The following is a 17,030-nucleotide window of genomic DNA, read 5'->3' as shown; positions in this document are numbered from 1 at the left end:
ACTGTGCATGCATATGGGGCTTATTCAACACATCAGTGCTGTGGAAAGGAAGCAACAGAGAAAGGAAGATCTCAGTTGCTTTTTTTTTTTTTTTTTAATAATAAAAAATAATAAATAAATAATAAAAATTTGAAATCTGGAACCATACAGACTTGTGAGAGAGAGAGGGTATAGAAAATACAATAATCAGGTATGTTTCTCTAGTTTTGCACAACGTACCCAATTATCCTGACTATCCTCTCTCTTATACTTTCAAAAGTGTCTGGATATGCAAGTTTATTTTATTTGAAAAAGAGAAGAAAAAAAGAAGTTATGTACTCACCATAACGTTCCATCTGAGTAGTTATACTTAATTTTTCTGCAACCTGTGGGTATTCGGATCCATATCGGATCCTACCGGCAACTTTACAAGCTCCAAGCTCCTCCCCCTTACCCATAACCCATCACCAACTCCTGCCTTCCCTCAGATCGAGTTTGCCACAACTCAAACCAATCAGCAACTCAACTTAGCATAAACCATACATGAAAATCTAAAGAGAAGGTTCGGGGAATGAAGGGTGGGAAGGCTGCAGAAAAATGAAGTATAACTACTCAGATGGAACGTTATGGTGAGTACATAACTTCTTTATCTGAAGTAGTTAACTTCATTTTATCTGCAACCTGTGGGACAGAGTCCCCAGCTACTCAAACTCCTGGGAGGCCCTCATGGAAGGATATTCCTGAGCACCGCAGAGCCGAAGGATGCTCTCCCTCTGGAGATCAAATTCAACTTATAATGAGAAATGAGGGTATGTGACTTTGCCCAAGTTGCTGCCGCACAAACGTCATCTAATGAGATCCTAGACCAAAAGGCAGCAGAAGTCACCATAGATCTGGTAGAATGAGCTTTAACAGGACCAGGTGGAGGACAAACCTTTGTCTTTGTAAATTTGCAAAATACATAGTGTAATCCATCTAGCTAAGGAAACCTTGGAAATGGCTTTACCCAAAAAGGGCTTAGAAAAAGACACAAATAACTGATCAGACTTATGGAAGGGCTTTGTTTTGTGCAAATAAAAACAAAGTTGTCTATGAACATCTAGCAAATGCAGTTTATATTCACCCTTGTTCTGAAAATTTGGAAAGAAAACAGGCAGGTAAATTGTTTGATTAATGTTTGATTCAGAAGCCATTTTTGATAAGAAAGAAGGGATTGTATGGAGAGAAACCCTGTCCTTATGGAAGATCAAGTAAGGCGGCATGGCAGACAAAGACTGAAGCTCAGAAACCCTTTTAGCCAACATAATGGCCAGTAGAAAGGCGGTCTTCCAGGATAAGAACTTCAAATCTACTGATGCTGCAGGTTCAAAGGGGGGGGGGGCAGCTAAAGCCTGGAGAACAAAGGTAAGGTCCCAAGGAGGAACAGAGTCCTTAATTTGAGGACGCAAAAGAAAGGTGCCTTTAAGAAAAGCCTTACACAGTCTAGAAGAGGCCAGGGCATTCATATTTTCACCAATGTGGAAATTACAAATAGCTGCCAGTTGCACCTTCACAGTGGAGGAACTAGCCCCTCTTGCTGAAAAATGCTAGCTAAAAAATCCAACACTGCAGAGAGAGGGGCAGTAGAAGGATCCAGGTTTCTCTGAGAAGCTCAAATAGAGAATCATTTCTATTTAATCTTCTTAGTGGAAGCCTTATGAGGCGCGACCAGAATAGTTTTCACTGAAGACGAAAGACCAGGAGTCCTGGCAATCAAGGGAACTGGAGCAACCAAGCTGTCAGCTTGAGGCTGTCAAGGTTGGGCGGACAAGTGCCTGAGGGATAAGAAATGAGATCCGGCCAGGGATCCAGAATCCAAGGAGGAGCTAGAACATGAGATCACAGGAAGGGAAACCACACTCGACGAGGCCAGAATGGGGCAATGAGGATCACTCTGCACCCCAGTCGACAAGCTTTCTGAAGAAACTTTGGAATGAGTGGTAAGGGGGGATAAGCGTACAGTAACCCGGGAGGCCAAGCATGGACTACAGCGTCTTGTGGGGGATCCCCTGGTGAGGGAATCAGAGTGAAGAACTTGTTGCACTTCGCGTTGCAAGGAGATGCGAAGAGATCGCAGCAAGGCTGTCCCCATGCAAGGAATACCTCCTCCGCTATTGATTGTTTCAGAGACCACTCATATGGCATTAGAATAGCTTGACTCGATCTGTCCGCTAAAATGTTGGAGCATCCCGGGATGTGCATTACAATCAGAAACTGACTAGTGGAGATCGCCCACCCCCACACTCTCACAGCCTCGGGACACAGAGGGTAAGATCTGGTCCCCCCCTGTTTGTTGATGTACCAGACAACAGACATGTTGTCTGAATGAATTGCAATAGTCCAGGGAGGAAGAACAGTGTGGAAGGCTTGCAACGCTAAAAGCACTGCTCTCACCTCCAGAACACTGATGTACAATCTGGTCTCGATTTGGGACCATGTGTCTTGGACCATCCTCCCCAGATAATACACTCCCCACCTGAGCTGGGAGGCATCCGTGGTCATTGTGGCTTGGGCTGTGGGTGAAACAAATGGGCATCCCGCTGCGATCTCTGGGGATTGAAGCCACCAGAGGAGTGACGCCCTGCAGGCTTTACTGATTTGAATTGGATATTCCATGGGGAGATCTAGCCAAGACCACTGTACTGCTAGAGTCTACTGAAGAACATGCATGTGAAGTCACGAACAGGGGAGGATAGAGATTGCTGCAGCCATAGAGCCCGGGGCTCTGCAAACATTGCCCACCTTCGCTAACCTGGGGACAAGAATTGATACATGAGCCTGTAGACTCTGGACCCTGTCAGGAGTTAGAAAGACTTTCAGTAGAAGGGTGTCCAGCCCTGTCCCGATAAAGTCCAAGATTTGTACTGGTTCCTAGAGGGACTTAGAAACATTGATAGTAATCCCTAGCAGGTCTGCAAGATGAAGAAAGGAGTCTCTGGCTTGACAAAGAAGACGCTTGGTGGAAGCAGCGAGGAGCCAATCGTCTGGGTAAGGGAATACCTGAATCCCCTGAAGCCTCAGGTGAGCCGCTACGACAGCCATTACCTTGGTAAACAGCCTGGGGGCTGTGGTGAGACCGAAGGGTAGGGCTTGATACTGTTCAAAAACAACTTTTGGAGAATTATCTACTTTCTACCTGCTGTATTGGGAAGGCACCTCTGGATTGCAGGCTTCAGACGAAAATGAACTGGTTTGTGTGTCAAGTGTTAATCCTGTTTCTTGTGCTGTGGCATGCTGTGCAATAATAAACAGTATTCATGGTGGAATCGGCTATCCAGTGCTCTTTTTTTGTTTACTAGTTAACTAACTAGGTAAGTTCATTCAGGACTTGAGCCAACTTTTGGCACCTCTTAGAGAGCTGACACACAAAGATGTAGCCTGGTCATGGTTAGAACAACACCAGAGAGCATTTGATGTCCTGAAGCACAGAATTGCCAGTCCACCAATTCTTAGACACTATGATGTTTGCAAACAAGTTACTCTTTCTTTGTGATGCTTTGAAATATGGTCTTGGTGCAGCCATTCTTTACGAGGGTAGACCAGTAGCTTATGAGTTCAGAACTCTAACCCGAACTAAAATGTGCTATGCTCAGATAGAGAAAACTCTTGGCAATTGTGTTTGCATGCTCGAAGTTTCATGATTATATTTGTGACAAAGGGAGACACTGCCAGCACAGTTATCTGAAATTTTGTGGATAGATGTGTGTCATTTGTGAATATCAACATGCTTCATGTAAGATGCTTGTGTTGCAAATGTATTAGAACTCTATGTTTTGTGTATATCAAACTAGGTTTGTACAGATGTGTGTTGAAAAGATATTTTATAAAGTACTGAGCTTAAAATGGATCCACAGTGTGCCCTACTGGAGGAAAACAGAGGTGTGCATGCACTGTTGTGGCTGTTTGGATGTGTGTATTTTAAGAGTGGAAACTGGAACACAGGGGGTTAACTTAATTCTACCAAAACTTCAGAAAAATAGCTGAAATTAAATTACTTTATGACAGCAAGAGACAGGATGTCTATACAAGGAAGCTCTCTGTATTGTCTTGAAGAAGAAATAATTACTAGACTTGAGATGCGGAAGTGTTTTATTGTTTTATGAATTCCAACAGAAGCACAAATCTGAGGAAGGGCCTTGTCTATGTATTTTCACAGGTGGATGGTAAATACTGCTTAGCTTTCAGCAGTGGCGAGGGTTACCTGGGACAGAGTCAGATGACAAGAAATTATGTCATTCTGTAAGCTATCCCAGCAGTAATGCTCGAGATATTAACTTAAGAAGTCTCTGTGAGAGGGACTGCATTCTGTATTCTGTCTTTGACCTGACATCATCAAGATCCACTCACCACATCTGCCTTGCTGCTCTAATTAAGTGTACTAGGGTATAGTAAATTATGTTAGATAGAGTCAGGAATATAGTAAAGCTTAGCTTAGATATTTTTTTTATTTATTTCAGACTGTCCTGCAATGTTGTTTTAAATATTTCCTGTGATTTTGAACTCTGTTACTGTAAATGCACATTTTGTATTGTCTTGTTCTTTTATTATTTATTATTAAATATATTTAAACCTTTCATTGCGGCTGGTCTGTCTAGAGATATTTAAGTTCTGAGAGTACTGGCATATTTATTTGGTGACACTGTTTATAGGCTATTCTTAATAGCCTTGCTCTTGGTCAGAATACCATTTGTATTGATTGTAACATTAAACAGTAAGATTGGACACCCTTTGTTAAGGGCCTTAAAGTAGCTGATAAGGAGCTTGCTGGTTGGCAGTAATAACTACCTTATAGTCTGGGCAGAAGTGTACATAACTAGCAAACCTGTGCCAGCCTTTCCTAGGTGTGTGTGTGTGTGTGTGTGTGTGTGTGTGTGTGTGTGTGTGTGTGTGTGTGTGTAAAATAAATCTATTGGAGTGTGTGCTAGCTACTTGGGCAGGGACATGAAGCACTGGTTGGACAGAGAGGGTGCTGGAAGTCTTGGCTTGGCCACTCAGCTGATATCTCAACTCTATAGCTGTGCCAGTGGGGAGTCTTACTGGGGATCTAGAGAAAGTGGGAGAAACCAGCCCTGGACTGACTGTGGTCTCTGTGTACTCAAGGGAAATTGCACTTGATGCAGAGAGCTGCATATGGAAAAATTGTGTGTACCTGTCATCCTCCCAATGTACCCCCCCCCCCACTGGTACTAGTGGCGAGGACTGAGGCTCCATAATTACTGGGCCAGTGGTGGGGTGTCACATTTATTGGTGGCTTTCACCCCCCCCCCCATGAAGACTCAAGCTAGTTGTTCAAGTGACCCTTGAGAAACATTGCTTGAGAGGGATGAGTGTATCTGGGAATACATTACCTCTTCCCTGTTTTAAGATCCCAGCTGCCTTTGCATTGCTGTTCCCAGTACAGTGCTTCACTGACCTATCATATGCCTGCAGCCCTTGGCTCCACCATTGTAATTGGGGCCTTTGCTGAATGGCTCCCTGTATTCATCGATCCCACCCCCACCCCGACTCCTCCTGCCTTCTACTGCCAATACTTAGCACCAGGACCTCCCTATCATGGTAAGGTTTCATGGTGTTGACATGGTACAATTTGTGACCCTGCCTCCTGCCTAGCAGTTCTACCATGTAGGTAACACTGACCTTCCTTACCACTTTGAAGAGTCCCTCCCAAGCTGCCTGCAGCTTGCTGTGTCTGATTGAATGAGAACCATAACCTGCTGGCCTACAGCTCGAGCATTCCTGTCATACCAAACCTTTCTCTGCTGTTGGGCTTCTGCCAGGTTCTCCTGGGCCAAAGCTCATGTGTTTCCTAAGCCTTGTCCTGAGGTTTAGGACAAATGCCACAACAAACTACTTGTGAGATTCAGACTCGCCCTGCCACTCATAATGAATCAAATCTAGTGGTCCCCTCAACCTGTGCCCATACAGCAAGTCAAAAGGTGAAAAACCTGTGGATTCCTGGGGCACCTCTCTGTAAGAAAATCGATGGGGCAAATATTTGTCCCACTCCCTGTTAAACTGGTCTGCAAATGCCTGTAGCATGGTCTTTAATATAGAGTTTAATCTCTCCACCAGACGATTAGTCTGAGGATGGTAGGGGGTGGTCTTTAGGTGCTTCACCCCACAGTGCTTCCACAGACAAGCCAGCAGGTCTGACATGAAATTAGCAACTCTGTCAGTCAGTATTTCTTTTGGGAAACTTACCCTGCTGAAAATCTCTAACAAAGCATTTGCCACCTTTTCTGCCTCAATGGAGGACAGGGCCACTGCTTCAGGGTATCTGGTAGCATAATCTACCACCACTAGGATATACTTTTTCCCTGTGGAACTTGGGGTACTCAGAGGTCCCACAATATCCACAGCTACCCTCTGAAATGGCTTTTCAATCAAAGGCAAAGGCATCAAAGGAGCCTTGACCTTGTCACATGCCTTGCCTACATTTTGGCACTGCTGACAGGTCCTGCAGTACCCTGTTATATCACTAGAAATCCCAGGCCAATAAAAGTTCTGCATAATGCATCTCTTGGTATGCTTTATGACCATATGACCTGCAAAGAGAATATCATGGGCTATGGCTAGGGCTAGAAGTGCCATATGGTAGGCTCTGGTCACTACCAACTGCTGTATTCTCTCACCCTCTAGCCATCCCTCAGGGGTCTCTATGCAGTAACCTTTTGTCCTAATATACAGATTCTCCCTTTTCTCGAGTCAGGTGTGCCTATGGCTACCTCCCCTCAAGCCCTGTAATGTAGGATCTGAGAGGTGAGCCTGTCTCAATTCTCTCTTTGTAACCCTTCCCAGCTCCCCTTCCACAGAAAGTCTGGTATTCTCTGACAGCGGTGCCTCACTGTCAGCCTGGGTACTCCTACTCTCCTCTGTCCTTGCAGTCACTCTGTCCAAGGAACACCAGTACCCACAAACAGCTGTGGCTCACCCTCAGTCTCATTGCTACAGGGTAGCTCCCTCTCTGAAGTAACCATTTCACCAGTCCTGGCTTCAAGTGTACGGTTTTGTCTGGGTCCCTCCCCCAGGCTACCAGACCCACATGCTTGTCTCCAAGCCAGACTGTGTGTAACTGCATGCACACAAGGTACTGCATTATCAAAATCATTCCCTATCAGGACATCTGCAGGGATGCCTCAAACACACCTACCTGCTTGCTTCCTTTTCCACCCTCCCAGGTGAACCCTAGCAAAAGGTATTTGGAATGGGGTCCCTCCTAAAGCTCTGATAGGAGTAGACTGACCAAGCAAGTATTGCTCCTCTAACTATTGCAGGCTTGACAATCGTTAGGGTCAGAGGCTATGTCTCTCTTAGCAGTGTTCTGTTTCTCATCTACTAAGATAGAATATAGCCTCTTGTGGTAGTTTGGTACCCTTGTCTCCAGACAACTTACTACTGGCATTCTGTCATTCCCACTTACTGGCTCTCCCACCTTTTGTTCCCCCACCTTGCTTTGTGGACATTTATATGCTACATGGCCCTACTGGTTGCATTTAAAACATTTAACCCTTGGTCCTGGCCATGTACCTGAACTAGTGGCTTCCCTTGCTACTGGCGGACTCTGTTGGGGTGGCTTAGGCTGGCAACATGGATTCACTTTGACCCATGAGCAGCAATGGGTATCCCTTTCCTGTGCAGTGATGCTCTGCTTGCTAGGTATAGGTCTCCCTTTTTCCCCAGCTCATCTGCGGTATTACATTCTCTATCTGCTAACCAGATTCTCATGTCCTCAGGCAAAGTGCTAAGGACTTGTTCCCTCACCAAAAGGTCTGCCAGCCATTCAAAAGTGGTGACCTGACACCCACTCACCCATCTATGAAAGTGCTAAACTCAGCAATATATTCACACACACTCATCTGCCTAGTGTCTATGCTCACAAAACTTTTTTTCTATAAGCTTCATGTGTTAACTTAAAAAAACACAAACAATTTTTGACAGTACTGTAATTTAAGCAATTAGTATCAGACAATTTAGAAATAGCAGTTACAGCTTTACCATGCAGTAAGGGGGTCAGGAACCATACCCCGAGCCCATGGTCAACATTACACTGTTGACATAACTATCAAAATTATCATCCACTGTAAATTGTGGAAGAAATTTACTGACCTTCTGGGTTTGGGTTATTCCCTTCCCCATTACCTCCATGACCCTGGCGAAGAGTCAGCATCTCCTTATCATGTGGCCTCTGCCTCTCATTTTCCTCAGCTTCCAAATGTCTCAGTCTCTCTGCTGATTTTAATTCCATTTGTTTCTCCTGCTGAAGTCTCTCATTTTCTTCAGCCTCTAAATGCCGCAGGCTCTCTGCTAATTCTATTTCCAAATGTTTGACCTCCGGTTCAGGTCTCAACTCCAGATGGAATTTTAAGCTCTTTGTGGAAAGGTTGAACTGTCCATTTTCTGAGAACTGTAGATCTCCAAGGCCAGTCTAATTTTCTTTCTGATTTCTGGTCTGTGATGCAGCTGTGGCCAAGGCTGCAAACATTTCTGCCTTAGTCAGGTTGGCATGTTCCAAATCCTTTGGCTTGCCAATTCTCAGTAAAATGGCTCCTTGTCAGCTTGCCATACTCCTCTGCTGACATCCTTGCTTGCTCTCCCTGACTAACTAAGCTAACAAAAAAATAAAACTATTGTGATATGAAACTCTGAATTTCCACTGTGTGGCTAACTGAGAATATAGACACCTTCTTTAGTGACCACCACTATTTACAGGCTACAGGAATTCAACATCTACACCACTGAATCCCAGTATGTGGATATCCCACTACTGCAAACCAATAAATGTGACACCTTACCACTAGCCCAGTAATCAAGGAGCCTCAGAACTCACCACTAGCACCAGTGGGGGGGGGGTACATTGGGAGGAGGACAGGTACACACACTATTTCCAGATGCAGCTCTATGCATCGAGTGCAGTTTCCCTTAAGAGCCCACAGGGGTCACAGTCAGTCCAAGGTTAGCTTCTCCCTCTTTCTACAGACCCCCAATAAGACTCCCCCCACTGGCACTGCAATAGAGTTGAGATCTCAGCTGAGTGGCCATGCCAAGACCTCCAGAAGCCTCTCTGTCCAACCAGTGCTTTGCGTCCCTACCCAAGTAACTGACACACACACTCTTGGAGATTTGTTTTACACACACACACACACACACACACACACACACACACACACACACACACACAGACAGACACAGATACACACAGACACACACACAGATACACCTGGGAAAAGCACAGGTTTATTAGCTATGCCCCCTCCTGCCCAGACTATAATATACTTAGTACTGCCTCCAGCAAGCTCCTTATCAACTACTTTAAGGCCCTTAACAACCAGTGCTTTGCGTCCCTACCCAAGTAACTGACACACACACTCTTGGGGATTTGTTTTACACACACACACACACACACACACACACACACACACACACACACACACACAGGACAGACACACACACACACAGGACAGACACACACAGGACAGACACACACAGGACAGACACACACAGGACAGACACACACAGGACAGACACACACAGACACACACACCAAGAGTAAAGCTATTAGAAGTGACCTACACAATGTCACCAAATAAATATGCCAGTACTCTCAGAACTTAAATATAGCTAGACAGACCAGCCAAAAAAGAAATGGTTAAATGTATTTAATAATAATTAATAAAAGAACAAGACAATAATACATGTACATTTACAGTAATATCAGAGTTCAAAATCACAGGAAATATTTAAAACAACATTGCAGAACAGTCTCAAAGAAAAACATCTAAGCTAAGCTTTGCTATAGTTTTGACTATATCTAAGAGATTTACTTTACCCTAGTACATTTTTACTCAATTAGAGCATGATCTTGATGTTGTAATGTCAAATACAGAACACAGAATACAGGCGCTCTCTCAGACTTCTTAAATTAATATCTCAAATATTACTGCTGGGATAGCTTACAGAATGACAATTTCTTGTCATCCGACTCTATCCCAGGTAAACACCCCCACTGCTAAAAGCTAGCAGTATTGAGCATCCACCTGTGAAAATACATAGACAAGTCCTTCCTCAGATCTGTGCAGCTGTTGGAAGTCATAAAAATAAAACACTTCCACATCTCAAGCCTAGTAATTATTTCTCCTTCAAGACAACACAGAGAGCTCCTAGTATAGACATCCTGTCTCTTGATGTCATAAAGTAATTTAATTTCAGTTATTTTTCTGAAGTATTTCTGAAATGAAGTTGACCCCTGTGTTCCAGTTTCCACTGTTAAAATACACACATCCAAACAGACAACAGTGCATGCACATATCTGTTCTCTTTCATCAAGGCACAATATGGATCCATGTTTAAGCTCAGTACGTTATAAAATATCTTTTCAACACAAGTCTGTACAAACCTAGCTCAATATACACACACAACATACAGTTCTAATACATTCGCAACAAAAGCATCTTACATGAAGCATGTTGATATTCACAAATGACACGCAACCACCCACAAAATTCTCAGAGAGCTGTGCTGGCAGTATCTCCCTTTGTCACAATATTTATGGTAGACCTATCTAGATCAAAACAGATCACCAACCTCTACTCAGTATTTTGAGAAAGCCTATGCATACAGCTCCAGCCAGATTGCAAAGCACAATGATCAGATTGCAAAATAAGAAGTTATGTACTCACCATAACGTTCCATCTGAGTAGGTATCTTCATTTGTCTGCAACCAGTGGGATATGGATCAGATCTCGGATCCGAGCCGGCAACTTCTATCATAGCATAGATCCGAGCTCCTAGCTCCCTGCCTACCCTAACTGACCTGAGATCAAGTTTGCCCCATAGCACAGCAGATAAAAGTGTCCCAATGGGAACATATGCTAATAACACAAGAATGATCATATTGGTCAGGGGGAAGGAGGGGGGCATGGTTGCAGACAAATGAAGATACCTACTCAGATGGAACTTTATGGTGAGTACATAACTTCTTAATCTGAAGTAGGAACTTCATTTGTCAGTAACCTGTGAGACAGTTTCCCCAGCTACCTAAATCTTGGGTGGCCTTCATGGAAGGATATTCCGAAGTACCGCAGAGCCAAAGGACGCCCTACCTCAGGAGACCACATCTATTTTATAGTGGCTGATAAAGGTGCGAGATGAAGCCCAAGTGGCTGCGGAACAAATGTCATCCAGTGGAACCCTAGCTTGAAAGGCCGCAGAAGTGGCAACGGCCCTAGTAGAATGAGCATGGACTCCTTGAGGTGCAGGCCTTTCCGAGCTCTGATATGCTAAAAGAATACAACTCGAGATCCATAGAGAGAGAGAAACTTTAGAAACTGACTTTCCGAAATTACTTTTGGCAAAGGAGATAAACAACTGATCGGATTGCCTATGATCAGCAGTTCTATGGATATAAAAACGTAGTTGTCTGTGTACGTCTAAGGAATGTAGCTTGTACTCTCCTTTGTTATGAAAGTTGGGGAAAAACACTGGAAGATTGATAGATTGATTGATGTTCGCTTCTGAAGATACCTTAGGTAGAAAGGACAGATTGATCCTGAGGTAAACCCTATCCGGGTGAAAGACCAGATATGGTGGTTTGACACAAAGAGCTTGCAATTCCGACACTTTGGCTGAAGTTATGGCCACCAAAAAGGCTGTCTTCCAAGAGAGAAATTTGAGATCAACCGTGGCCAATGGTTCGAATGGGGGACCAGTCAAGGCCTGCAAGACTAAGGATAAATCCCATGGAGGTACCACCTCTTTAACTGGAGGCCTAAGGAGGAAGGTACCCTTGAGGAAGGTCTTACACAGTTTGGAAGTGATAAGAGGGCCAGACTCTTGCCCCACATGATAGTATGAGATTGCTGCCAGTTGTATCTCGACTGTGGAAGAACTAGCCCCCAGGTGAAAGAGAGAGGTTAGAAAATCTAGAACCGACAATATCGGGGCTGTAAAAGGGTCTAAATGACGGTGTTCCACCCAAATGGTGAAGCATTTCCACTTACTCCGATAAACCTTCCTGGTGGAAGGCTTGTGAGCTGCTACAAGAATGGCTTTGACCGGTGAAGAGATCCCAGGAGTCCTTATGAGGAGTAGAACTGGAGCAACCAAGCCGTCAGCTTGAGGTTGACCAGGTTCGGAGTCGGAAGACCAAGAGGGTGAGAAATGAGATCCGGAATGGGATCCAGAATCCATGGTGGATACACTAGGTGAGACCATAGGTAAGGGAACCACGACTGACGAGGTCAGAATGGGGCAATGAGGATCATCTTGCTCCCCAGCTGCCTGGCTTTCTGTAATAATTTTAACATCAGGGGAAGAGGAGGGTAAGCATAAAGCAGACCGGGAGGCCAAGCATGAACTAGAGACTCTCTCGGGGGCTCCCCCGGAGGGGGGATCAGAGTGAAGTAATCGTTGCATTTGGTGTTTGAAGGAGAGGCAAAAATATCGCAACAAGGTTGTCCCCATCGGGCAAATACTTGCTCTGCAACTCGATGGTTGAGAGACCATTCGTAAGGAGTCAGGATAGTACGACTGAGCCTGTCCGCTAGAATGTTGGACCGTCCCGGAATGTGCGTTGCTATGAGAAAGTGGTTGGTGGAAATCGCCCATTCCCACACTCTCAAGGCCTCGCTGCTAAGGGGGTAAGACCTGGTTCCCCCCTGTTTGTTGATGTACCAGACGACCGACATGTTGTCTGTCTGTACCACAATCGTCCCTACCGGAAGAGAGTTGTGTAGTGCCTGCAAAGTCAAAAGCACCGCCCTCATCTCTAGGACATTGATATGCAAAGAGGTCTCTACGTTGTTCCATGTGCCTTGGAATGTTCTGCCTGAAAAATGCCCCCACCCCACCCCAGGCAAGAAGCGTCCATGGTCACTGTGTCGACTGGCGGAGGTAGTGAGAAGGGACATCCCGTGTGGAGGTTGGGAGACTGGAGCCACCACAGGAGCGATCTTCTGCAAACCTTGCTTAAGGAAATGAGGTGAGACAGGGGGTTGCGAGACAGGGACCATTGTACCTGGAGGGTCCACTGCAGAACCCTCATGTTCAACCGGGCCAATGGCAGCAGAGGGATTGCAGCCGCCATAGATCCTAGGGCCCTCAGGATCAATTCTGCCGAAGGAGTTTGCAGTTGAAGGATGGCCTGCACGTGCAACCTCAGGTTCCAAAGCCGATCTGTAGTCAAGAACGCAAGCATCTGTCTGGAATCCAGTCTCGCCCCTATAAAATCCAACACCTGTGTAGGGATGAGAGAGGATTTGGTCATGTTGATGGTTAATCCTAACAGTGGAGCCAGACTGAGGAAATAATCCCTGCATGAACAAAGTAGATGCCTTGTTGGGGCTGTGAGGAGCCAGTCGTCCAGATATGGAAAGACCTGAATTCCCTGGAGTCTCAGGTGGGCCGTTATTATCGCTAGGACCTTGGTGAACACCCTGGGGGCTGAGGTGAGACCAAAGGGGAGGACCCTGAATTGAAAGTGACTGGCTCCCAGCCGGAAGCGGAGAAACCTCCTGGAGCGCCTGTCCACTAGAATGTGATAGTACGCATCCTTGAGGTCTATGGAGCACATCCAGTCGTCCTCCCGCAATAAGGGGAGGACGGACTGCAATGTGACCATTCGGAACTTTTCTTTGGGTACCGCCAGGTTCAGGGGAGAGAGGTCGAGGATGGACCTCAAGTCCCCCGTCTTTTTTGGCACCAGAAAGAACCTGGAGTAAAACCCTGATCAGACTTGATCTGGGGGGATGGGCTGGATGGCTCTTTTTTGCAGAAGCTGCTGAATTTCTGCAGCAGCCGCCTCCCTCTGACTGGGTGGAACGTCGGGAAGGTTTCTGATTCTGGGGTTTACTATAAAGGGGATTTGGTAACCTCTGGATATAATACGAAGCACCCAGTGATCCGTTGTTATGGACTCCCATTTTGCTAGGTGCCTCAAATAACGCCCCCCGACTGCCTCCAGAGTGGAGCAGTCTGGTAACCCCTCAGGGGTTCTGCGTGGGCCTCTCAGAGAATGGTTCTCTGGACCCAAAATTCCTGGGACCCCCTCTGCCCCTGGGGCGGCGTCCTCCCTGTCCTCCTCTGCCACGAGAGGACTGGTTGTCCTGAGCAGACTGGGATTGATGCGATTTTCTGAACCACATCTTCTTCTGACCCTTTTGGTTCTTAGAAAAGGACCTCTGGGGCGCAGAGAAGCGGACTCAGACGGCAGACAAGGTCTTCCCATCTTTCTCGCTCTGGACAAGAGTGTCGCGAACGGTTTTGCCGAACAGTGCAGAACCATCAAAAGGGGCATTCGCGAATGACGCCTTAAAGGGTACCGAGAAGTTACAGTGACAGAGCCAGGCCTGTCTCCTCATGACAAGCCCAACTCCGCCTGCTCTAGCGGCTCCCTCCGTAGCATGAGACAACAGCCGCATAGAGGTGTTAGAGATAGAGCGGAGGGTGGCCATTCGGGAGGAGTACAGATCCTTGTCTCCCACCAACATGGACCCTGGGGGGAAGCAGCGTATTCCTTAATTAGATCCCGCTGCATCCGAATAACGTGTGCCATGTAGTTCAAGGCCCTCATAGAGAAGGTCGCTGAACTGAAGGCCCATTCCCAAGATGGTCCATCGTGCAAGACTCCTTGCTCGGAGGATGAACCGTGGGGCTCTCCTGAGCCAACTCTTTCTTGGTGGCTGCAGCCACCAACATGGCATCCACAGGGGGACCTCTGTTCCAGTGTGATCTCTCTCTGCAGGGGGGGCTCAAAATTTTGTCTGGATGCTTGGGGATCGGCTCTACGGTGTCCGGTTCCTTCCAAGCCCTAGAGGAAATGAGATCCACCAGGGGGTCGGGTGGAGGGGACACCCAAGAGGTAGATGGTCCTGCCTCAAACGCCTCAAGGAATACGGACTCATCAGAGGAAGCCTTGGGGGCAGACCACCCACCCCTGATTTTGAGCATTTCCATGATGTCTCCAAAGGAGACATCCTTGGTGGGGGTAACCTAGGGAAGCCTTCCCCTTCATCCAAGTCCGTATCTTTGGTGAGACTCTCAGGGGAGTCTATGTGCCTCCTTTTGCACTTTGCCTTGTGAGGAATCTCCTCGGGGGGGCTGTATCTTGTTCCACTGGAACTCCTAAAGGCGCTGAGGCAGGCTGCCCCGAGGGCCGGATGAGGGGAGCCAGGACCAGATAAGAAGGAGTGCAGGAGGGAGCCGAAGCCAGGACCGGAGGCCTGGAAGCACTCGACAGTGCCCTCTCCACTGCAGTGAAAGCCGAGGGGGAGCTGCTCTCTGACGGATGATCCGACTCCCACTCGGATACGAAGCGGGGATCGGACCCGGCGCCGAGAACGTCGGATCCGAAGGACCAGTGTGCTCCGACCGGGAAGGAGCCGAAAGCACACCGAATCCCTCGGATCCGAAGCTCGGCCCACGGTTCCGAGAGGTCGGATCCGACAAACTCGAGGGAGCAGTCGGAGCCGACGTGCCCAGCACGGTCGGCTCTGACCTACCCCCGGATTCAACGTGGCTTGGCTCAGAGCGCTCCGAACCCAGAATGCGGGTCGGAGAAGGAGCTATAGGAGCAAAAAAAGGGGTCGAGCTCCCCCCCGGAGGGGGGGGGGAGGCAAGAGCACTCCCATCTGCATCTGGGCCTGGATGAATCTCCTCATCATCCGGTCCATGTCCTCATCAGACATGCTAAAAGTGGACCTCGAAGAGGCCGAGGCAGACCTGGAGTGTCGCCTCGATGACCTCGACGGGGACCGGATCACCTCCTCCTCGGGTCCCGGGGAGAAACAAGGGGATCGGATCTGAGGAGGAGGAGATCGAGAAGACTTGGACGGGGAAGCCCTCTTGGCGGGCGGGGCCGATGAGGAGTCATCGGCCCGCCGCTTAAGGTGCTTCTCCCGCCGCTTCTCTTTCCTGGCCTCCCTATCCTCTGGAGCCGAAGCGGGAGGTTGAGTCCCGGTCGAAGGAAGGGAGGCAGGAGTCACCGCTACCGGGGGGTAGCGGGCACTGAAGTACCGGAGGCCGAAGCAGAGTCTGGGGATAGAAGGCCCGCCAGAACTAGCTTTGACCTTCGATCCTTGAGTGCCCTGGGGTTGAACGCCGCGCAAATCGCGCAACCCGAAGAGAGGTGTTCAACCCCAAGGCACCTAACGCACCGAGTGTGGCCATCAGCCGGTGAAAGCTTGTGACCACACTCGGTGCATTTCGAAAAAATGGCTTTAGGGGCCTCCATTTCTACAGAAAAGCACACTCACTAGGCCCCTAACACTCAAATCACACACACACGCTACGACCAGCGGGGGAGGGAGAAATATATTAAATGAAATTTAAGCTGAAAGCTAAAATAATAATAAAACTAGTGTAAAGGGTAAACCTACCACGCACACACAATCACTCACTCAGAAAGAAGAAAAACCTTTTTTTTTTTTTCTCTCAAAAACGCTAAGAGCTCTGGAACCTAGCTGTTGCTTGAAGAGCGGCAAACTAGATCTGAGGTCAGTTAGGGTAGGCAGGGGATGATGGGTAAGGGGGAGGAGCTAGGAGCTCGGATCTATGCTATGATAGAAGTTGCCGGCTCGGATCCTAGATCGGATCCATATGCCACAGGTCGCTGACAAATGAAGTTCCTACTTCAGATGTATAATTTCAGTCTTGTTTACACAAAAGGGAAACTTTTTATCTTGCTAATACTTTATCCAGATTGCCCAGAAATACCACTGAACAGCATGAAAATGAGAAGCTTGATTTTGAAGTCATGGAAGTGAGAAATTTTTCTTCCACATGTCTTGACGAGCTTAGATGTCATTCAATCGTATATCCAGTTCTTCAGAAGCTCAACCGCTTTATCAGTCAAGGATGGCCTTCAAAGCAATCTTGCCTACCAGTAGAAGTGCAAACTTATTTTTCTTACAAAGATGAGATTTTGTTTGACAATGGTATCATCATGAAAGGTCCAAAAGTAATTGTTCCAAAGTCCTTGCAACATGAGCATATTACCATTTTGCACTGTGGCCACCCAG

At 47.0% G+C, this 17,030-nt stretch overlaps 1 protein-coding gene across 3 annotated transcripts in view; it reads right to left on the bottom strand.

Moving 5' to 3' along the window:
* The window catches only part of B4GALT4 (beta-1,4-galactosyltransferase 4), a 690,340-nt gene that overhangs the window by 42,239 nt on the left and 631,071 nt on the right, over nt 1-17,030 (bottom strand). The window lies entirely within an intron of this gene.

Source organism: Protopterus annectens, chromosome 5.part1 (assembly GCF_019279795.1).
Source record: "Protopterus annectens isolate FY-2018-M chromosome 5.part1, PAN1.0, whole genome shotgun sequence".
Classification (NCBI taxonomy): Eukaryota; Metazoa; Chordata; order Ceratodontiformes; family Protopteridae; genus Protopterus; species Protopterus annectens.
This window is presented reverse-complemented; position numbering and strand designations above follow the sequence as displayed.